This window comes from Bison bison, unplaced genomic scaffold (genome assembly GCF_000754665.1).
Source record: "Bison bison bison isolate TAMUID 2011002044 unplaced genomic scaffold, Bison_UMD1.0 scf7180017864379, whole genome shotgun sequence".
Taxonomy (NCBI): domain Eukaryota; kingdom Metazoa; phylum Chordata; class Mammalia; order Artiodactyla; family Bovidae; genus Bison; species Bison bison.
This window is the reverse complement of record NW_011494951.1, coordinates 7,364,831-7,375,564: the sequence shown is the minus strand read 5'-3', so window position 1 is coordinate 7,375,564 and position 10,734 is coordinate 7,364,831.

The following is a 10,734-nucleotide window of genomic DNA, read 5'->3' as shown; positions in this document are numbered from 1 at the left end:
AGGCCTTCAGTCCGCGGCCCAGCTGGGAAAACGCTGAAACCCAGGCCAGGCTAGCTTTCAATTTCACCCGGAGCGGGTAGGCCAGCGCGCTGTCCTCCCCTGCCCGCGGTCTTTCCCAGCCTCTGACCCTCTGACCTAGGCACCCACAAGCCTCGGCTTCTGCCACCCCTCTCCCGGCGGTGCCAGCGATTCCCAAGGAAGGTTTTACAAAAACAATTCCTGCTTCTGGAAATGGGGAGACGCCAAGGAAAAAGCAAACGGCCTCAGCATATGCACGCCCTGGCCCCCAAGTCCGGCTCCCTTCCAAAGGGTTCCTTCGGTCATTTGGTTTCTTTTTGATACCTTTTAAAATTCCATTTTAATCGCGTCATTAATCCCGAATGCCTTTTCCTTACATAAAATTAGAACATTTCCGATAATGCTAGAATCTCCTCTCTGCTCTCCAGAGATCTTGGGAGAGGAGGGGAGGTTTTTTTTCCCCCTCCTTCTGAAAACCTCAGTAGTTTGTGGCCACGTCCTGAGATTGTACTTTGTTCTCCATCCTGGCGAATTTGGAGTCCAGAGGACTGGGGATTTCTTAGGCAGGCGGGGTCGCCCCCTTCCCTTCCTTGAGCCCCTTGGGGCTCCTGGCCTGGGCCGGTTCTACTGGGCTGGCTCGAGTCGCCTGGGAAACCTGACTCAAACGAATTCAGTTTGACCCGAATTGTTGCAGTTTCACTCTGAGCTGCCCCGCCGCTGGTGTTGGCGCGAGGCCGTAAGATCTGATTCCAGGAGCCGGAGGCGGCCTCCGGGTCCAGCCCGCCCTCCGACAATTTCCCACCACATTTCACGACCCAAGATGGATGTCTTTACCTGGGCCCCAGGCCGCAGACGCGGCTTTTCTGTTGGAGATTTTCGGAATTACTTTATTTCCTTTCCTTCTCGACTCCCACCCTGGCCCTTTCTTTAAAGGCGAGAAAGTCAGTCTTGCTTTCTGCCTGCCCTACTTCCTGTCCAAGTGCATCTTCCCTCATCCACTCCCTGTGACCCTGGGCCCTGCCGAACCCTCTGGGCCTCGCCAGGGCCTGGTCGTCAAGAGCTGTCGCTGGAGTTCGGGAGCCTTTTGACTTCACCTTTCTCAGTCCTTTTCAGCCTTTAGTGAATTTCAGAGCTGGCAAAAAGACCACTGGGTTTGACCCACACACTTACATGGGAGCTGTGGCTGGGTAAGCAGGCAGAACATTCTGTGACCTGTGCTGAAATCAGTCCCAAGGGATCAGGCTGGGTCTACAAATCTTGCTCAGGGCTGCAAATTTGGGATGGTAGGCTACTAGATGTCACTGGTGAGTGTGTACATGTGTGTTTAACCTGAACTCCAGGACCTGTTGACTATGGCAGTCCCAAGCAACATCTCACTCAGAGCAATGATTGATTCGCGGGGTTCCCAGACCCCCAAGAGTATCTCCAAACAGTAGAGAGAGTTTGGGGATGGATTGCTTTTCAGAAAATAAAGGGTTCCCAGGCCTTGGCGAATCCCCACTTCTCCACTTTAGCAAAGGACGGGGAATCTGACTTCACTGGAGAAGATGAGGAGAGTTCAAACGCTACGACCGAATGTCTATATCAATGAGAGTCATGGTAGTCATGCCTGAACCCCAAGAGGCTGGGCCGGAGGAGGAGTGGCGTTTGGGGGAGCAGGAAACTGGCCGAGCGTGGTAGAGTCACACCAGCATCCCACAGGGGCAGGACCTCGTCCCAGGCCTGCAGATGTCCACGCGGCGAGGACTCCAATGGCCTCCACTTGCCTTTCATCACCAGAAGAAAGCTGGAATCTGGCTTTCCACGGAGTTCACCTTGCCTTATAGAAAGTCTCCTGCCTTGGGGAAAGCTGGAAGAATCACACATTCCTGGCAACCAGGGCAGTGGCTGAGAAGCACTTGGGCTCGGAGGATGAAGAAGGGAGGGAGACAGACCTGAGCTGGGGCTCAGGCCTCTACAGGCACTGCAGGGCTTCAGGCTTTCGGGCCACCAGCTCCCCGCTGCTAACAGCCTTCATTAGGAACCACACCGAGCTGCCTGGGCACAGCAAAAGCTTTAAAGCGCTGAGGGTGGGCAGGGCAAATTCAGGCGCTTGTGGGTGTTGCAAGGCTGCTGAAGAAGTCAGGCCACACCCAGAGCCACTAAGGAAGCAAGAGTATCGGCCGGGAGGAGCAGCCAAACAGTCACAACACCAGAAGCAACAATCATAACAATTCCTCTAATTCTAGTCCTTTTGTCCAGGGCATCATTATTGAATAAGTGCTTCCTGCATCCTGTCCTCCACTAGTAGTTCCCCGAGGCCGCCTTTTAGCTGGGTGGACATCACCTCCCCATTTTGCAGATGGGGAAACTGAGGCTCAAAGAGGGGGAAACTGACCCTCCCAAAGTCACAGATCGTCAAGAGGCCAAGTCAGCGTCATTCAAAGCTCAGAAGTGTATTTTAGGATTCAAGGTAGCAGGGTGAATTGTCCTTCAGCAGTCAGAGCCAGCATCCCCCAGGTTTGGCCTCGGGTGTGGTTGGTTCACAAGAGGGTGGGTGTGCTTTGAAATCCATTAAGCACCGTGCAGCTGGTGTGGACCTGCTATTATTGTTGCCATTATTATATTTTTATGAACTTCTGGGCAATGCTGAGTTGGCTGATCTGCAACAATCTTACTTGAACTCCTGCACCCTCCGCAGGGTTCCAAGTGCTCTGTGGTGCTCAGGGAAGGGGCCCACAGACGGGTAGAGACCCTGGACCTCCTCCAGTTTTGGAGTCTCCTGATAAATATGTTTTTGCAATGAAGAAACGCCAAAACAGGATTGCAAAAAAGAAAAGTGTTATATTGTAAATGGTTACATCATGTAATAAATTAGGGTTTTTTCCCCCTGTAGTCACACATATAAGTTATTCAACACAAATTGGGTTGTTCAAATTATTAGAGTATTTATTTGTGTTTTTAAAATTACAATCCAGGTGGTCTGGTGTGGAGTCCAGGTTAAGGAGAACGATGAACTTATTTCAAACCTGTTAGATGTATCTGAAGTTGTACTTCCTAGGAAGGAAGGAAGCATCAAAAAGCCCATTTTTAGGGCAATTCGTAAGAACTGGGCAGCTGATTCCGCGGCCCCGCACCCCTCCCGAAGCGGCAGCTCCCGTTGCAGTTTTCTGGCTTGGAGTCGGGCAGGGAAAGGCCGGAGCGTGGCTTCGGACCGGCCCGGAGCTGACCCGGCACCTCGGCACTGGCGAACAGCACCTCTCTGTTCCTGCTGGAATGTTAATTTCAAAGGGAACATTCGGTAGCTGCGGGAATAGGGGCGTCGCCCCGGAGCCTCTGGAGAGGTAAGCTCGGTGCTGGGTTCCACGTTCCCTCCAAGTCTGAGTGAGTGAGCGTGACATACTCCCCCCGCGCGAGGCCCGCGATCTGCCCCACGCGCCCCACTACAGGCGCTGGGGTTCTCTCGTTCCGCGCCCCGCCCGCAGTCCCGGGTGCGGCCCGCAGCCCAGCCGTTAATGCGCCCTCGGAGCCAAGAGCTCGTGGTCTCTGCACAGGCCTCACGTCTCCAGCGAGCGCCTGCAGCCTTCCCTGCTGTTTCTGCAACTGCAGCTTTAGATTCTGGCGTGAGGATCCAGCTTAAGGGCTGCTCCAGGCCTCGGGGCTTGTTGGTGAATCCAGGCCGGGTGCCTCCCGAAGCCACATTTTCAGGCCTCGAGCTGAGCCACCCTCCCTAGGACTTGGACCCGCGCCCCGGCACCTAGGGCAACCAGGGTCCTGGAGGTGTGGGATGCACAAGGTGAGGGCTTCTCTCTCCACCCTGCGCCTCATAGATGCTTAAAGTGATTCTCCTTCCGACCTGGAGTCCACAGGTGAGAAGCAGCTCTGCCACTCCCTTGAGTCTTAGGAAATTAATTTCTTTTCTCTGAATCTCTATTTCAAAAATTAAATAGAGAAAAGAAAGTTGTGAGATGCTCCTTCAGGCTTCTGGATAGCCTTTAGGGTCTACACTCACCCACAGCTAGAAGTAGAAGGAAGGACAAAGCCTTTTTATATTTTACCGTAAATAACTGCCATCCCCTTTGGGAGCAGGGTTTCTTCCCCTCGGGGAGGGAGTTTGAAGAATCTGGGCCTCCCCAAGGTCATTATCTTTGGGCCTCCTTTATCTGCTGTCCCGGCCTGGGTGGTCAGCTCTTTTGAAAAGTCCAGCCTTTTCTGCTGCGAAGATTTCTCCCCACCCACCAAGCTTGGGAGAGAGGAGATCTGCGGCCATTTCGCTTCTGTGGCCGCGCTGAGCTCCAGCGAGTCCCATATCCTTGGGTGGAAAACGCAACGTGTTAAGGAAAAAGAAAAAAAAATTAATGGCGCAAGTGTTTTCTCTGCCGTGGTCCACCAGAAAGCAAGGGTGGGCGGCACGCTGTAAAACAAGAGCCAGTAAAGCCGCTTATTTTAATAAGCTTATTAACATTTTTGAATGGTTTCCCTTGTGTGTTCCGAGGCCTCCCTCGGCGGCGTGGCGGAGCTGGGCGGTCGGGATTTTTACGCACGGACAAGCATAGCAGCACGCACCGGTGCTGCCGCTCTGGGTACCTGGGGTCTGATTGGGTGGGGGCGGGGGGAGTGCTGGCCGGATGGGGCCCACGGTGCCAACTCCGGACTTGGGCGTCCCCGACTGGTCCACGCCTTGCTGCGCGCCCTTAGCAAGACCGCGCCTATCGGAGGGTACAGGGGTTGCCTAGGGTCAGAGGGCGCAAGGGAGCTCGAGTGACCCTAGCTCTGACCCTGAATTGTGCCCACAGCTTCGAAGGACCGGCAGATCTGAGGGTTGGTCCTGCTTTCTCACGTTTCTGCTGTGTTTTTGCAAAGGGTGCTGATGGGATTGGCGTTCCTCCCTGCTCGGGTATCGCTGGTATTCCCGCTGGCGGGGGCCGGCGCATCCTGGACTCGGTGTGCGGGTGTCACCAGGGTGACTGACTTCCGGGAATCCCTCCTCCTTAAGGAGGCCCGGGACACTGTCCCTCCTCTCTCCGGGAGAAGCTGAGCGACGTGTCTTTGGCCCCTGCGGACCGTGGGAAACGAAACTATAGACGCAGAGACAGGTGGTGAGAAAGAGTGGAGAAGAGATACGCGGACACAGGGCAGGTGAGCGATAAGGTGGGCTCACGGAAGACCTCCCCCGGCGCTGAAGCGCTCTCCTTCCAGGTCTCAGGCGATCTCAGGCCTTTCCCTAGCAACGCTCCCCGCCGCGTTTCGATTAAAAAAAAATCCCAAATCTGTCCCCCTGTCCCGGTCCGTATCCCTGGACGAGAGGATAAGTGATATTGGGCCCTTGGTGTCGTGACCCCAAGGAGGAAGGGCCCGCAGTGGCACTAAACGCCCAGGGCGGAGTCTCGCTCCTCGTCGTTCAGGACGTACGAACTGGCAGGACCGATGAGTGAGGACCGAGATCCTGGGTTTCTCCTTGCCTGTCCCGCCCACACCCTACTCGCACCTCGGACTTTGAGTGCGTGGTCACAGGAGCACGCGCGCACAGATCAATAGGGTCAGCGGAGCTTTCCCGAGCTTCGGCAAATTCTTTTCTCCCGGCTGGTCCGGCGCAGGCCCTGAGGAAGGGCTGAGTGTGAGATCCGGGCGTGCCTCGGGGGTCAGGTTATTTGGCCTCAGGCTCAAGGTTCTTCCCGGCGCTTGGGCAGCCCGCGTGGCCGACAGCAAACTCCACGAAGCGCATCAACCTCAGTTTTGATCCTCTTTAAAAGCCCATCAAGTGCACATATAATCTGACCAGTTAAGGGCTGAGCGAACCATGGCCCTGAATAAACGTTCCCCGTCTCTGATTTATATGGGAGGGCTGCTGGTGGTCCAATTTTGGAATTGGACAGACGCTGTGAATGGAGAGGGCCCGCTGCTAGCCGGCAGGGCGCTGAGACCCAGGCGGGGCTTGTGCCAAGACCCTGGGGCGGCAGTGTGTCAGATGGCAGGACTGAACCCTCAGCGACTCTGGGCAGAGAGGCTTCTCCAGACTCAGAGGGGTGACAGGCCTCCCGCACAGCTGGCAGTCTCCTAGCTGGGATTGCCCCTTCCAGCGACTGCCCTAGGTCTTTGGATTCCCAACTCAGGGCCTGGCACACGGTAAGCACACCAACGTTTTTAGATTCCTGCTGTCTTGCAACTCATGTTTCCAGTATGGATTCTCTGGGCCACTTCTGTTGAGTCTCAAGACTGTTCTGGTTGCATGAGAAGGCGCGGGAGTGGGAGAAGGTGGTGAGTTCAGAAGGGCTCAGCTAAGCTGGGGAGCAAACTTTGGGAGATAGTGAAGGACAGGGAAGCCTGGCCTGCTGCAGTCCACAGGGTTGCAAAAAGTCGGACATGACTTAGCGACTGAACAAGAAGAGAAGACAGAGAGCTTCCGCCTGAAAAATCCTGTAGGAACAGAATGTGGATTTGGAACCCGGCCCTTCATGAAGATCCGGCTTAAGCTTCAGTGCTGAAAATATGAATCATCACCCCCCCCATCCCACCCTTGGCAGCCATAGAATAATTTAAAAACCCTGTACTTCCTAGGTAGTAGGTGCTAGGAAAAGTTCAATAAGTTTTGCAAAGTTAATAAAAGGACATTTAGCATTAAAAATAATTATGGTGATGGTAAGGGGCAGGCAGGGAATGTTGAAAGATTGTAAAAATCACCAAAGGAGTGAGAACGGTCAACCCCAACTGGGAATCTCTGAGACAAGAGGTTCTCTGCATCCTTTAACACTGCAACTATAGTTTTTAAATAAATTCAATTCGGAGACTTTTAGGGTTCAGAAAAGAAATCTGCTTTCCAGAGGATTCCTTCTGCACAAGAACTTACCTGCAGAAGCGTTTCTTTAGATATAATTCTTTCCTAAGATGTGCACTGTTTATTGATTAGTGGCAATTGTTTTCCACACCATGCTGGTACCCCGTGTTTGTGGGAGGCCAGTGTTGTGCCTTCCGGTGGGTCAGTCCTGAGAATAAGCCCCCAGAACAGGTAGGGGAGATGGCGGCAAGATACACAAGAAGGCCAGCTTGGGTCCTACCTTCCCAGGTGCTCAGCCAGGGAAGGACCTCAAAAGAAAGCTCCAGGGGAGCCCTAAACAGAGTTTTGAGGGAGTGGTGGTGACGAGGAAAATCTTTGTTGTGGAAAGGCTGTCTGACCTTCTTGTTGCCCTCTGTTTTGTCTTCCTTTATTCATTTTTTCAGATACTCAGCTTTATTTGTTAGGTGCCTGCTCTGCGCTGGCATAACAGGGCAAAACGGCCCCGCCCTGGTGGAGTTGACCATCTAGTGGGAGACAGAGATCAAAGTGCCAAGAGGACCATACAGCGGGCTGTGGGTTCCTGCGGGCGAGTGCGGGTGTTATTTGGGAGGCCAGTCCAGGGAGGTCACTGGCGTGTCAAGTGTGTGGAAGCGCGCTCTCGGCGAGGCCCGACGTAGGGCCGGGTTGCTGCCTCCGTGACTCCATCAGAGGGTCTCTATTCTGGGCCAAGTCTCTGGCTCTTCTTTTCAGTCCTTCTCTGAGCCTTTTTGCGGGTGCGGCGACCAGGCCGAGAGCTCTAAGCGCTCTTTTAAACACACGCTCCTTCTCGGGAGGCCGGCGGGAGGGTCTGGGAGGCGCCGCCGAGGGCGCCTCCGGGTCCCAATCACCCGCACTCGGAGAGGCTGGAGACGCCAAGAAGTTTCTGGAGGAGCACGGGCGGGGGTGGGGGGTGGCGTGCCACTTCGCCTTCCTCGACAGGAGCCCTCCAAGCCTGCGTGGGCATTCACCACCCCGGTACCCGCGCTTTATTTAGCGTCTGATCAGTTTGCGCTTAATCGTTGTCCTTAAGTGCTTTCCGTGAATTATTTCATTCATCCCTCCTCGGAGCTCGATGGCTGCTCCGCCGACGTTGGAGATCGACCTCTATGCTGCGGCTCTCGCTGGCGGAGCTGGGGTTCGAACTAGATTGTCTGGCTCCAAAACCACTCAGCGACGGCCACATTTCCGTCCCCTTCCCCACCGCAGAGTCGCGGCGATGAGGACCCCACCTACAGAGGAGGAAACTGAGGGGAGGGTAAGCGATGTCCAGCGCCGGGCTGGATGGTTGATGCTGCTTAGCTCATTTCACTTTCTAAGAGGCGGGATTCGTGCACCCCGCAGCGGAGGAGAAAAGAACTAGATACGGGGTGGTTAGCTGGCCTTGGCTGTGCGGGTCAAAATAGCAGCCTGGTGTTAAGGCTTTGGCGGCCCGGCCAGCCTTGGCTGTAGCGTTTGCTTTTTCCCCACTTCATGCTTGACCTTTGGACGAGTCCCCTAACCTCTGGCTCTCATTTTCCCCATCGGAACAATGGGACATGGGTTTGCTGGGAGAAAAAGAAGATGACGTAGTCAAAGCCCTTGGAGTTGGTGCTGGCACAAAACAAGTTCTCAGTGGTGATGAGGGTGGAGGCTGAACAGAAATCAGCCTTCCTAGCCTCTCCCTGGTCTTTCTCCCTTTCCTTTCCACCCACAGAAAGGGAATAATTTTCCCCAAACTCCTTATTAAGGAAGCATTGCACATAGGTGCTTGCACTCAGTCCTGTCTGACCTCTTTGTGACCGCATGAACTGTAGCCCACCAGGCTCCTCTGTCCATGAGCTCTTTCCAGGCAAAAATACTGGAGTGGGTTGCTATTTCCCCCTCCAGGGGATCGTCCGAGGGATTGAACCTGAATCTTCTGCATTGACAGGAGGATTCTTTACTACGAAGCCACCTGGGAAGTCCCTAAAGGAAGCATCAGGGGGATAGTAAATTGCCTTTTTGACTCCAGAGGGGTCTGAGACACAGCCAGTAGAGGAGGAAGCCTTCTTAATCCAGGCTCCATTTACTTTGTTCTTCTCCTTGGTGACAGTGTGGTTCCTGACACATCATAGATCCTTGTGGGCTGATGGCTGGCCCAGGCCCCATAAGCAGGGTGGAAGACTCCACACCCCTTTTCCTCTGCGTTCCCATATTGTGAAGGGGGAGAGGTGGATAAGATGTACAGAAAGCACAGCAGTTGCTGTGAATTCAGCCCTCCCTCTCTTCCTTTCTCAGGGCCTGATTGGCAAGAGCTTCTCAGTACCAGTCACTCAACCCTGATCCCCAACCCCTCTGAACACACAACTGCAGCCCCCATGAGCAGGGTCCCTGGCAACAGAGACAGGGCACTCCAGAAAGAGAAAAGGGGCCACATGGGTCCAAAGGGGCTCTGCTGCTCAGCTCTGGCCATATTTGATCTCATTTCATCCTCGGGAGAATCCCATGAAGTGGGTGGGATTATCTCTCCTTAACAGATGAGGGAGCAAAGTTCAGGAGGGTCAAGTGACTAGGGCAGGGTCACACAGCTTGTAGGGAGCTCACCCAGGGGACCTATAGGACTTCAAAGCTTCCAGCTACTGCCTGGGACATCCACATGCCCCAGTCCCACTCCTAGGGTGGGGTCTTGGTGGTGGGCAGAGGAGGCGGAGTCCCACAGGGAATGAAGAAAGGGGTATTAATTCTCTGGGCAGTTTCCTATTAAGAAAACACCTCTCTCTGGCCGGCTTCTTCCCAGGGGCCGCAGCTCGACCTCCCGAAGGCGAGGCCTGTATATTTGTAGTTCGATTCCGCCCGTCAAGGCTAATTTCTCCCTACAACTTAATGGACTCGGCTTGACATGCGTAATGATTCCTAATCATGAACATTATTTTCGCTAGCCGGGAGACATGTTCCAGTTGTTGTGACAGATCGCATTTCAGCCGTAATGACGGAAAATTACCATTTCTAATTCTCCGGTTTTTGACACCTAAATCCACAGACCATATGTGGCAGCAGGAACTCTGGGCCCCTCAGTCCTCCCTTCCCCGCTCCAGCCGAGATCTGCGGTTGGTGCTTCCACCCCGCCCCCTCAGCCGCACCCAAAGTGGGGATGGGGGAGCAGGAGTGGTCCTAGGGATGGATGGGTCTCTGCTGGCGGCTTGGCCTTCCGGTCACTCCCGCTAACATGAGATGCTCAGTCGCCAACGACAAAAACCGGAACTTGGAAGGGACCTGGGAGACTGATGTGTTTTCAGGGACCCGTTTTACAGATGGGAACGCAGAGGGGGCAGAGAGGGGAGGGCAGGGTTGTCTTAAGATCTCACGACTGATTATGGTAGGCTCAACTTTTCTCAGAACCATTCCTGGAGTTTACCAGCCGTGGAAAGGGAGACCTGGTTGGTCCCTTTACTTGTAAGCCTCAAAACCACGGGTGAGGCAAAACTTGTGAGGTGAAACTGATGAGAGCTGGGGCAGAGGAAATAGTTGAGGCACAGAGAGGTTAAGTAAGTTGCTCAAGATCACAGCGCTGGTGGAGGGGGAACTGGGCCCAGTACCCCTGCTCTGAACTTCTTACCAAGGTGCCTTGACCAGTCACCCACCATAGGTGTGAGGAGGTTGAGGCCAGCAGGCAAAGAGCAGAAGCCAAGACTCCCATGTCCTCCCACAGGTCTTGCATACTTTTGAGGCTGGGAGCCCTGGCAGGGAACCTCCGTATGAGCCAACACTCTCCAGCCTGCTTCAGGAGTCACTTCCTCTTCGCCTTCCACAATCCCCACTCCAAGAGCAGGTCTGAGGCTAGAGAAGGGAACAGGTAGAACCCCCTCAGGGCTTCACAGTGACAACTGTTGGTCATGCACACCTACGGGGCCTAACAGCTGCCCGTGCGCTTTGTTCTAGAGAAGTACGATCGTCCACAGGGCGCA